We start from the raw sequence: 12,515 nt of genomic DNA on the forward strand, positions 1-12,515 counted from the left end.
CGATTACTACTTATGACAATACTTCTGCTATTTTTATCTTTTACACTATACTATTAGACTCTCTACTTGTAAATATTCAGTCTCCAAAACAGGTCTTAAAGACAGCTCATGTCCCTGAATCTGGCAGTAAAAATATCTAAATAGCTAAATCAGTGGTCTTGCTCCAGCAATAGCTGGCATGTGTCCCCTAGGATGTCTTTATTCATGAACTGTGCCTTGCCCCAATTACTAATTACATAGTTTCCTCTTGTATTTATGCTTGAACCCCATGAAATGATGAGACCTCCCATCCCCAGGGCAAGTCAGTGAAGGAAATAAGGGTCCTGTACTGCTCAGGCTTAAATACTAAATCCAATACTTTTACTGCTTTATTGTTTGAAAAACAATTATATGAGAAAATTAAAAAAAAAAGAAAAGAAAGATACAGAATGGAATTATATAATAGCAGTGAAGCTGCATTTCTGAATGAAGTAATTTATTTGAAGAAATAAGTGCCTTTTCAGTTCTTAAAATACATAATTACTTGTCTCATATCCAAACTCAAGTGCCCTTAAAGGTTGAGGTGCTTTTAAAATCTGAGGGATCATGATTTTGGGGGCCAAGGTTTCAGAGTTGCTTCTCAACCTGCCAGTGATCATGAAGCAAGATGTGAAAGCTCAAGCTTGTAGAAATGTCAAAACATATAAAGTCCATGAGCCTCAACCACATCATCTCAGTTCTGAGTAAGTTTCAATGTGATAGAGAGAAGGTTTACTTTTAACAAACGTGTGTGAGTTTTAAATCAAACTAAAACAAAAACCTCTAATGAAACTAAAATGAAAGCCAAAACTGAATCAAGTCAAATTGAAAGATATATTTTTAAAATTTGTAAGGGGAGCATATTAGATCCCTCACTAGATCATACCACTACAGTGGGTTTAATATAAAGCATAAACACTAATAGTCTCTGACTTCTTGTTTAAGGGGTTGTGCAAAGCTTGGATCTTGACCTAGGTTAAGCTCCATTTCACATTTCCTCTGCTGCTTGTCACTTCTTTCTTCACCTGTACTTAACTTTTCTTCAAAACATAGTTACAACAGCTTCTCCTTTGAGATTTCAACACCCCCCCCCAAAAAAAAAAAAGTAGATATCTTTAACATTTAAGCAGCAGTTGCTTTCCCTCCAGCATGTGTCTTGGGTACTATTTAATACTGGCTCTAATTAGCAGATTTTGGAAATCCATCCATTTTGTAATAATCATACAACTAAAATTGATTATTATATTAAATAGTTATATAAAGTACAAGCATCTCAGTATTACTTGGATTAAAGAAAGGACTATATTGACCATTATAATTTCAGTATGTGCAGATAAAATTAAATAACCTTCATCCATCCTGTGAGCACTCTAGATCTGACAGCAAAGTCTTTGAAGCTGACATTCTCTTCGACATTACTCTGACTCCAGCGGAATAAAAATACTGTTTAACACTTACCTAGCACTTTTTATCTTCAAAGCACTTTGCAAACATTATAATTAATCCTGACAACAACCTGGTGAGGCTTGTAAGAGTCATGGTCCCCAGGTGATACATGGGAGAAACAGAGAGAAGTTGCTTACCTAAAAAGAGAGGTGAGGAATAAAGTTTGAGAGTTTCCAATTCCTTGTGCTATGCTTTGATCACATCTATAGACAGCATTTTGAATAGTATTTATTGCTGCTAGTGCCCCACTATAATGTATTTTAGTCTTAAATCATGAAAGATAAAAGAAACAAAGGAAAATTCACATGCTGAATATAATATAGAACATCATCTTAGTACTGTGGATATACTGTGAAATGTGTTTTCATTACTTATGGTGCATACATATAAATACAAACAAGACCAAGAGACCAGAGATCACTGTGCAAATTACAATGTATCAAAAATTATTACAATTTCCATTTCTTTTATAGGCAAGATTTTCTACTCTTTGAAACAGTGCTATCGTTTCCCTATTGTGTAAATCTGCCATTTTGTTTCCTGACTACACAAGTAATCTTTTCAGAATCCAACAGTACAAAAGGCGTGAGGAAGGCAGCTGAAAATCCTTTTTGCATCAGTTTAGACCCTGAATGACATAAAGGTGGCATGCCTAGCTCAATCACTACTCTTGCAGGCAAACAGCTGGGAATCTTCTGCAGTAGGAACTCATTTTAGGTATTAAACAGCAGCAGCCTTGGTGTTTTTCCTCTGCATTTGAGGACCAAGGCCAGGGAAGGAAATGTGGTTTCCCTCGTCTTCAGTGGATGTTGCTGTAACTGTCCGTGAGCACACCCACATCAGTGCAGGACAGAACAGACTGCAATATGACAGCCTACAAACCAAATATCAAATTATCATAAAGATAACCCATAACTGGGAAAACATAAGACTAATCCTCTGCCAGACCTGCAGGAATAGAGATTTCTCACCATTATTTTCTTCTCTTTTATGCCCATATGACTTTATGGGTATCAACAAAATGGTGTCACATAAAACTTCAGAAATGCAGTGGAAATGCATGATCAATAGTTGCCGCTGAGAATAAGTCTGATGGTAAATGAGAGTACAGTCATCTTTCAGATGTTTGTAGGAATTATATTATAGTAGAAAACTTCTGTTGATTGTGGTTTAGGATCATAGAGTCAGAATCATAGAATCATAGGATGGTTTGGGTTGGAAGGGACCTTTAAAGATCATCTACTCCAACCCCGCTGCCATGGGCAGGGACATAATTCACTAGACCAGGTTGCTCAAAGCCCCGTCCAACCTGACTTTGAATACTTCCAACGATGGGTCATCCACAATTTCTCTGGGCAACCTGTCCCAGTGTTTCACCATGCTCACCATAAAAATGTCTTCCTTATGTACAATCTAAATCTACCTTTTTTCAGTTAAAAACCATTGCCCCTTCTCCTGTCACTACAAGCGTTGGTAAAAAGTCTCTCTGTCTTTCTGATAAGCCCCCTTTACGTATTGAAAGGTCTCCCCAAAGCCTTCTCTTCTCCAGGCTGAACAATCCCAACTCTCTCAGCCTGTCCTCATAGGAGAGGGATTCCAGCCCTCTGACCGCTTTTGTGGCCCTCCTCTGGACCCACTCTAACAGGTCCATGTCTTTCTTGGACTGTGTATCCGTAAAAGCACTTAATATTCTTCGCATCCCTTGCCAAATTCAACTCCAGCTGTGCCTTAGCTTTCCTAATCCCTTCCCTACACATCCAGGCAGCGTCCCTATATTCCTCCCAGGATACATGTCCCTGGCTCCACTGCCTGTGCAGAAAGGACAACCATAGCCAGAGGAAAAAGTAAACTTCAAAATTTACAAATGTACTTTCCATGGATTCAATCCATGATACATTTCAGACCTTGAAGTGAAGGCAAGCTATGGCTTTTAATGTATTCTTGCTAACAATATTGGAATTACCTGCATCTATGAATCGCAAAATTTATATGAATAAGTTAATTTCACAAGTAATCTCAGTTTATATCCCCAATTGATGAGATTTCAGACACAATGTAAGTAACAGCTTCTTCCCTAGTTCCTTACACAAAATGCAGAGAAACAGGAATGCAATCTTTAAAGGCTGATGTGTAGAGAGAGAACTACCCAAAGTAACACAAAGCATCCATGACAGGGCTTTTAAGCCTTCTGCCTTTCAGGAACAATTAGATACTTTACGCTGGTTGCCCTTCACTTGGAAGTCACAGCTCTGAATAATCACCCAGAGTTCGGCACCTTCTAAAAAAACATAAAAGGATTAGTCTTTCCTATCAAAGGACAGCCAAAGGAGGAGGTGATGCTGGCACAGTTTCATCTAACAGTACATGCATAGTCACCCTGAATGCAATTCTTTTCTCTCCTTTGCCAGAGAAGATCTGAAACACTGTTTTACCTGCCCTACAGTAATGCCTTAGTCACCAACTTAACACCTGCTATGGGAGATGGCATATGACCTTGTTGCTGCTGGTTTATTTTTTAAGATAATTAAGTATCATTTGGGCCACACAAAAGAATGGTGATAATGACTTTTGGTGGCTAGATCACTTGCCTGGGATGGGGAGCCCTACATTTTGGACTACAATATGACAAGTTCTTAATAAAAAATTGCAAAATATCAGTTATATAAAGAATAGATCACTCGGTAACCCACATGTTCATCTTGTTAAGTGCTGCAACCAGACTAGGGTACAAATGTGGTGGTGGGACACTACCAGCCTCTTCTCAAATCTAATTGGCTTAAATAAAGGACTACTCCAATGCAGGTAGATAATTGGATATAGTAATAGATAACTAGGTTTGATTAATGAGATAAGGTAATGTAAAGGGTACCAGAAAATCTGATCAAGAAAAAAACCTCTAATCCTTAATTTTTTGCCTCTTATTAACACATTGTTGATTATTAGGTGTTCAATATTAGTATATGTGAGACTATTCAAGTTTTACAGGTTAATATACCTTTTTTTCCCTTTTTTTTTTTTAAATTCCAAGGTTTTGGAAGCCCACTACCTGGAACTAAAAAAAACCTAACCAAACAAAAACTGAAGTCTTGGACAAGCCTAGACAATGACTCATTTCCTTCTCCTAAAGCACCCTGAACTAATCAAAGTCAAAATACAACGCATTTCCCTAAATTAGATTCCTCTGTACCCAGTCACAGCCACTCCTCTGAAAAGCAATTATAAGAGTAGAACAATGTTAAAGTAGTTGTTTGGCTCCCACAGCTAAGGATTACCTTCCGTGAAGCCTAACTGATAACTAAAGAGAGTGATACCAAATATTTGCCCTTTTTTTCTACTATAGCCAAAATATTTCTTCAAGATACTGCATATTTGGTTACTTTTTTTGTATCAAGCATGTATCAGGTGATTCCCTTTGTTTTATACATTCTACATAAATGTTGGATTTTTCAGATACCATGTGGAATTTGCACAAAAAACCCAAAGAAACTACATTTATAGAATGTATTGCTTGCTTCTGCAAATCCTTACAATCTCATAAAAACCCCCCATACTTAGATAGAAGCCCACAAACACACACACGTACGCACTCACACCATAATTGCAGGCACATAGACAAGTGAAATAGAGGTAGACAAGTGAAATAGAGGTAGACAAGTGAAATAGAGGTAGACAAGTGAAATAGAGGTAGACAAATACAAGAGAAGCAGAATCATTTACACGGAAAGATACAGACCCATTGTATAGTGGAAAACCAGTAGTGGAGATCTATAAGTAGTTGCATTTCAGTACTCTCATTTCAACTATTTGCATGCAAAAGTAATACAGCATTAGCATAACTACTCTGCAATATGGCATAATTGCTGGAGCAATAAAAAACTCATACATTCCAAAAACATTTGTATACATAATTTCTGCAATAACGTCAAAGGAAAAAGAGAGCAAAACCAACAACAAAAGATCTAAAAGATTTTTTGAAGGAGGAGGGTTAAAAATTTGAGTTCAGCAAAGTTACCTCTTATTTTCTTCAACCTACTATATGCACAGAAGAAATTGTTAGAGCCGAATGCCATAAGGAAAATTTCAAACAGGTGTGTATATTATATTAACTATTGTTATTTATCTACCTCAAAAAGTTCCACTAAATGCAGAGGTTTTCCTGTGATTAAAAAAAAGAAAAGGCTGTAACTTCTTCAAACTACATAGCTATTTCTCCAGCATCAGGGGATACTAGCCAATACAAAGACTTTGGGTCTATATTGCATTCATTTTAGAACAGACAGCTGGGAGAAAAAAAAAAAAAAAGCCACACTGGCATAATTCTTCAAAAATCCCTAGCTCTAAGTCTTTAAGGGAAAGCCAGATACAATTTAGAAGTCTTCAGGTTACTTTCTAGAATATTGAAGGCAAACTGGTTGCTGGCCTGTGTCAAGCAAAGTAAAAATCCATTTTTGCTTTCCTGGCCTTCTTCAACATCAGAGAGCTGGAAAGATTCAGTTACATTTTTCTACAATTGATATTTGCAAAGCAAAATTAAAGTTCATTGTCTCTTTTTTCTATATTCAGACAACTCTCAGGTCTCAATTTCAGAATATAGTGTTTTACCAACTGTTTCTACCAGTCTGCTTCTGGAAAGTTGTTTATTTCTGAAAACAAAATATTCATGAAGGTTTTAAAGAAATAAATGTGATAGAGCACCCAGTATAGTAGTGCAGGCTCCATTTCTAACCTAGTGTCCTAGATGTAGAGTAAATGTTGCTAAGATCTCTCTTGGATTCTTGTGGGTGAGTCTGTATTTCTTATAATTCTGCCAGTCTCCCAAATCCCATTCATCTTGCTGGGTGTGAATGCTATTTCATATTTGAAGATACCACCTTGTGAAATAGCACAATACTTACAAGGATGAAGTAGCTGTGCAGCATAGTTGGAGTTGTTAACACCCCTTTACACCAAGCCTGTATCATACAGGCACACAGGTAAGTTGACTGCACAGCTGAAGCATCAAGATGAAGCAGCTCTAGTCTGGTCCATCACTTTCTCCAGCTAGATGCTACGTATGTTGAAGGAGAAGTCTGCCTTCCTGCACCAAAGTAACAGTCATACCAATAACAACCTCAAGGGAAAAAAAACAAAACAACAATAAAAAAGCTATAAACAACTTGTTCTCTTAAAAGCAAGAAATCTAAACCTACTTCAAACTGATGAGAGTCTGCAGTTACTAAAGGCTGAACTTCTAGATAAAGAGCGTAATAATACAGTGAATCAACAAGATAGTGCTCATACAGAATTATCCAATCCAACATGAGTATGTATAATCAGCAGTCCAGACGATACATGGTTAAGGTGATGTAAATCAGACTGGCATAAAAATTAAGTGAGACACTTGTATAGCACTTGTTTAAACGGTATATTCCATATGGAAGTAAATGTGCCCTGCCTGTGCTTCACGCTGGCAAGCAGCAATGGAGCTATGCTAGCACAGTGCTGAGATAGAGCCAACCAGCTTAGCTGAAACGCTCTGCGGCTAAATTATGAGTTTTCTTCTGGCCTATGGGAAAGGCTAATGCTTCAAGGGTTGACACTCATGCTGCCATGGTTTTTACTATGGTGAACTGGTTTTATTTATACCACTGGTTCCAGGGACAGTCAACTCAGTATTAGATAAGAAATCATGGCATCGTTTTACTGCACAGAAGCCCTTTCTGATTAGAAAGCACGTGAGGTATGTTTGATGTGTTGGCCTTCATTTCTCCAGCACTACTGCCGTTGCAGTGCTACCTTCTATGGACAGAGCCTTGCCTCATTTCTCTCACTGCAGGAGAACAGCAATAAATCCGCTTTAGAAAAACAGAGAAAACGCAGCTGGTCGTGCCTTTGAAAACACAGAAGGATTCAGGGCCTTAGGTATTTATCAGTTCTTCACCCATTTCTTAAGTCTATATACTGGGCCATATGTTAGCTGATACAAACAAGTAAAACTCCTTGTAGGCGCAGCTTACATTTCACAGTAGTAGCTGAGGAACTGCCTCTTTGTATCTCACCCACAGTCTTCGTTTCAGAAACTACAGGTTTGCAGCCTGCAGCAGCCGTTCGGAGGTACCCGCCCCAGCACCAGGGCTCCCCATGTGTCCCAACACAAAGTCTCCCCTGGTTCGTATTCCCTCCTGCGTGTCCTCGCCGGGTTATTTTCCACCCAGGGACGACCACAGCCCCTCCGCTCAGGGGCACACGCTGTTCTGCGTGGGCACACACGAGGCAGGACCGCCGAGGCACCGCAGCCTTCGGATTACTCCTTTCCCTGGCTCTGCTCCCCCTGCCTCCCAAGAACCGCCTGGACGTTCCCGCCGTGTCTGGCCGTCCCCCCGTGCACCGTTGCTGCCTGTACTGTGGGGGTGCCGCTCCTTGCACGTCAGGGCGTTCACAACACCCCGACACAGCAGTCGGGGTCGGGGAAGGCGGGGGACGCTGGGGACTACGCCCGGCGCAGCGGGGACAACCCCGGGGTCACCCGGCTCCGGGACCGGCCCCGGGAGTGACACCCGCCGGGCAGCCTGGAGCCGCCCGCCTCCAGCCGCGGCCAACGCCACCGGCACACGTCCCACGTCCCACCGGGTGGCCACAGCGCACCACCGCCCCCTCACGCGGTGCTCCAGCACCCGCTGCATCCCGCGCCGCTCTCCCGAGGCGCTCCCTAAGCGAAGCACTGCCGGCAACCGGGAGAGGGCCCCGGACCCGGCCCCGCGCCCTCCCCGGCCTCGCAGTGCCCACACGGAGGTTGCTAGGATAACCCAGCCCGCCTAGCAACCAGTAGCAGCAGAGCCTGCGCGGAGACCAGCCAATCACAGCGGCTTCGATGGAGCGTGCCGCCGGCGGCGGACATCTTGTAATCACCGTATCTGGGCCGGAGTCGTGGCTCCTCGCGTCCGCTCGCTCCTTGGCCAAGGCCTGCCCGAGCAGCAGGCTACTTCTGAACAGGCAACAAGGTTGAAACTCCTCGGCACTCCAAGAGAAAAGCTGAGTGAATATGTGTAGTTAACTGTGGACACATTCCCCCCGCAGCCAGTCTGTTCTTCGACTCCCCTCCCCAAGGGAAAAGGCAGCCCCCAGCCGGAGGCAGCTGGTGCAGGCGTTGCCTATGCTTACGACCACAGTGCTATCTACCCAAAACAAACCATCGGTTTTGAGGTGACTGCAACCACTCAGGAGCAAAACCTTAGGTTATGATAGCCTGCTCTGTGAAAACAGCAGCTCAGTCCTCAGCATAGGTCAAAAAGTTGCTCCAATGCCAGCTATTACTGTGCATTATGCTACAGTATAAATCTATGGTTTGCCCACATCTCAATACTAAGTGAACTCTGGTACCTTCATTTAAAAAAAAAAAAGAAAAAACCAAACACCCACCCCCCTACAAAAAAACCAAACAGCAAAACCAACAAATCCCTCACAAACCAAAACAAAAAAACCCAAAACACAACCCACGCCAAAACAGAACTGGAAAATGTTCAGAGAAAGGCAACAAAGATAAATATGCGAAAAGGCTCTGTTTGAGACACAGATGGTATGGGATGGGTTAGGACTCACTGACTTGAAAAGAGAATAAGCTGGGAGGTCTACAAAACCATAAGGGAAAGGTCTCATGGAGACACAGCTCAGTCGTTCATCAGTTATTCCAACATGAGAGTGATGTGCCAGCAAATGAAGCTGTTTAGAGCCAGTGTCAAAATAAGCCAGGGTTTTTCACCCTGATAGTGGACCTGTGAACTCCTTAACAAATAATGTTGATGATGCTACAAGTTTATAGAAGTTCAAAGGGAAATCAGACAAGTATTTGAAAGAGAAGGCCTTTGAAAATTAAAGAAACCCTGACACGCTCAGGACACACTCAGATCTGAAAAGAAGTTGGGAAATTGGGAGTGTGTGTAGGGGAAATGTTAATGTATTTTTCTTTTTATTTGTCCATTGGCATCTGTTTGTGGCTGCTCTTGGTGAGAAGATACTGGGCTAGAAAGACTGATCTGAGCAAGGATGTTTCTGGATTTTCATTCCAGCTGGTTAGCACACACCAGCACAGTTCAGAGTAGACTAGGTCATTCTGGGACGGCATGGTTGCTGTACAGCAGCAGAAGACGCAACCTTGTCACCAGATATGCCATACGCCGTTTGCAACCCTTGTTACCTTCCAACATCTGCCTCTGAGAATATCTTTGTGTACTCTGCAATACAGTTGGAGCCAAAATGCTTGGCTGAATCCCATCTAGTGATTTGGTAAACACTGCTTAAATCACTGTATCCATTGCCTGCTTCTGCAAAGCACTCATTTAGCAGCCTCCCTTTTGAGGATAGTGAAATACTGCAGGCAATTCTGCATACGTGTCCTTCCCAGAAAAGGACCTGGTCTGTGTATGGGGATGATGGTAAGGAGTTTGTCTCGCACAGAGGCTATACTGCAAACAAGTCTGCATCCCTGACATCTGCAGAGCATCAAAATTCTGTTGCTGTTATGGCTTTTACAATGCAAGGAAATTAAAATACCTAAAAAGTTGAAGTTAAGGTAGTGTCTTAATGTCACTGGTTTTGAACCGCTGTCGAACTCCCTATCTCAGAAACCTGGAGATTCAACATCACTGTGCTGTTAACACTGGTCAGACAGACAGACACACTTCTGTCCATTCATCACTGATTTGTGTCTTCCATGTGCATGACTAGAGGGAGCGGGAAATTTTTTGTCTTAAGAAATCTCCTTAGCTCCAGAAGAAGCTGAACGTTACATCCTTTCTCCCTTGACTCAGCTGAATTCAGATTGCTTAGGGATGACTGATGGGGTGAAGCTCAAATACATCTAACAGAGCAGAGCTCCCAAACCTGCTTTAGAACGGCTTTAAGTCCCTATACAGGACTAGGTGTCCGAATACTGGGCACACCTACTCATGTCCAGAAGATAAAAGCAGCCTATTTTCTCTCCCATCTTGACTTGGAAGTTTGAATCTGTGCTTAGTGAGAGACCAGTGATGAAAGATTAGGCACAGCTTTTTGCAAGTGTAGCTAATATTATTTTTTTTCTAGCAATAAACTAAACTGGTATTGTCCAACCGAACCATATAGATTGCTGTGCATTATGGTTAAATAAACTTACTGTAAAGTCTAACTGCTGACTGCCATAAATACTACAGTAAGTTAACACCCATACAAGGTACGGCATCCACAACACAGAAAGTTTTCTGAGGACTTACTTACAAACTACAAATCTATATTACCTCTACACTAGCACGGGGACAGGCCATTTCACTAATCCTATCCATAAGAAATTCCCCAGGGCGCCCTTTGGAACAACCTCCACGACCAATTTAGGTATGGCCTTCATGCTTCAAGGTACTCCAGGCAAATATCCTTAACCACTGCTTTAGATCTAGCAGTATCAGCTTTCAATGAATGACTGGTCTACACAGTAGCACAATGCTCCCATGAAAATCTTGTCAAGTTATTCATATGTGGGGAATGAACTCATGTATGAAGAACAGCAAGTGGTCACAAGCAATATGCCTTTTAAAAAATACGAGAAATATATGCCGTAAAACATTTTTCTGTAGCATGATTTTAAACATCTTTGTATACTTGCAAATGTAAGACAGATAGGGAAGACAGTATCAAATTCATCAATTTAATTGTAGCAATAAAAATGCTACATAAAGACCAGGGAAAAAATGGGGTTTTTGACATTTTAGGTCTCGTCGTCTCAAAAAGCACAAAAGAAAGATATAATGATCCTAAAATAACATTTGCCGTATTTGAAACATCTGCTCCAGTCTGCACTTATAATTCTCCTGTGTTTTCATCATTTCCTTCCATCTTATCACATATTACTCAAAACAATATAAAAACAGAGGTTTTCTAAGTTTTCAAGGCAATGGGAAGGAGGAAGAGACATACACATATCTCCACGCCCATCCATAGAAATTAAAACATGCTACAGATAGCAATGTTTACCACAGGCAGTTTCTTTATAGCATCTCTGCTCTCAGCTGAAAACCGTTTCAGACCTTCCACTCCCTCTAACGACATTTCTTAGGATCCTGCTGAGAACTCACATAAAAGTTAGACTTAAATAACAACAACAGGAACAAAAAATGAAACAAAAAATGAAACAAAAAGCACACCTTCAGATGCTCATATGTTGCCATTGTGTTTTGAAGCACTTTTCTCTGACAAAATGTATTAAATTACCATAATAACATATTAGACTCTGGCTATGATGAGGGGAGGGAAGATGATTGTTTTTTAAAGGTATTTGGAAGACATTTCCAGGCTCATTTTGGGATTATTTCTTTATAGGAAATTAATAGATATCATGCACTAGTTTTGTCTGTAAGGTAAATGACTGGATTCTGCAACTGTGAAGATACTGGGTCTTCTTTATACATGAACACTGTATAATCCAAAGCAGAAAATGTGACAAAAGAAAAAAGGCATCCAAAAAATTAGAGACACTGCCATAAGCAAAATAGCGAACTCATAAAATCCTTTGATTTCAACTAAACTATGCCACTTTATACAACTGTTGTTAAAGCTGTGGATCTAATTACACCCTAATATACAATGGTGAATCAGGAACTTAAGACAGCTACATTATTCCAGGCATGGTAAGAGAGAGGCACCATAGTCATAGTGCTGTGTGCACTGTGATATTCCTTCTTATAACAGATTTGGTGATATCTTTTAAGGACACCCCCCCCCCAATATCGCTACACTTATTCAGATATATCCTCTCAAGGGTAATAATTTTCTAATTTAAGAAGGTTGATCATATAAATTGCCTACCCCTCTCAGTGTACTGTTTGTATGAACTCATATACTTCCCTTGTAGATAGTAGTTGTATACTGATTTTATCATCTAAGAACCTGATTTCAAAGAAAGAAGCAGGATAAGATCACCGGCAGCACAACAGACTTACCAGGTAACTAATACAGAATTGGACTAAATACCAAGTGATAGTTTGTATCACAGCAAAGTGATAGCAACAAGTTAATATAATCTGGACTAGAAACTTTTTTTTTTT

General features: G+C 40.7%; 1 long non-coding RNA gene across 1 annotated transcript in view; it reads right to left on the reverse strand.

Moving 5' to 3' along the window:
• LOC127013213 (uncharacterized) overlaps positions 1-12,515 on the reverse strand; it is a 67,068-nt gene that overhangs the window by 8,487 nt on the left and 46,066 nt on the right. Inside the window, exons 2-3 of the long non-coding RNA XR_007766056.1 lie at positions 6,360-6,574; positions 1,477-1,601 (exon numbers count right to left, since the gene is read on the reverse strand). This is a non-coding gene — a long non-coding RNA (uncharacterized LOC127013213). The remainder of the gene's footprint in view (positions 1-1,476; positions 1,602-6,359; positions 6,575-12,515) is intronic.

The sequence above is a fragment of the Gymnogyps californianus genome, chromosome 2 (assembly GCF_018139145.2).
Source record: "Gymnogyps californianus isolate 813 chromosome 2, ASM1813914v2, whole genome shotgun sequence".
Lineage (NCBI taxonomy): Eukaryota > Metazoa > Chordata > Aves > Accipitriformes > Cathartidae > Gymnogyps > Gymnogyps californianus.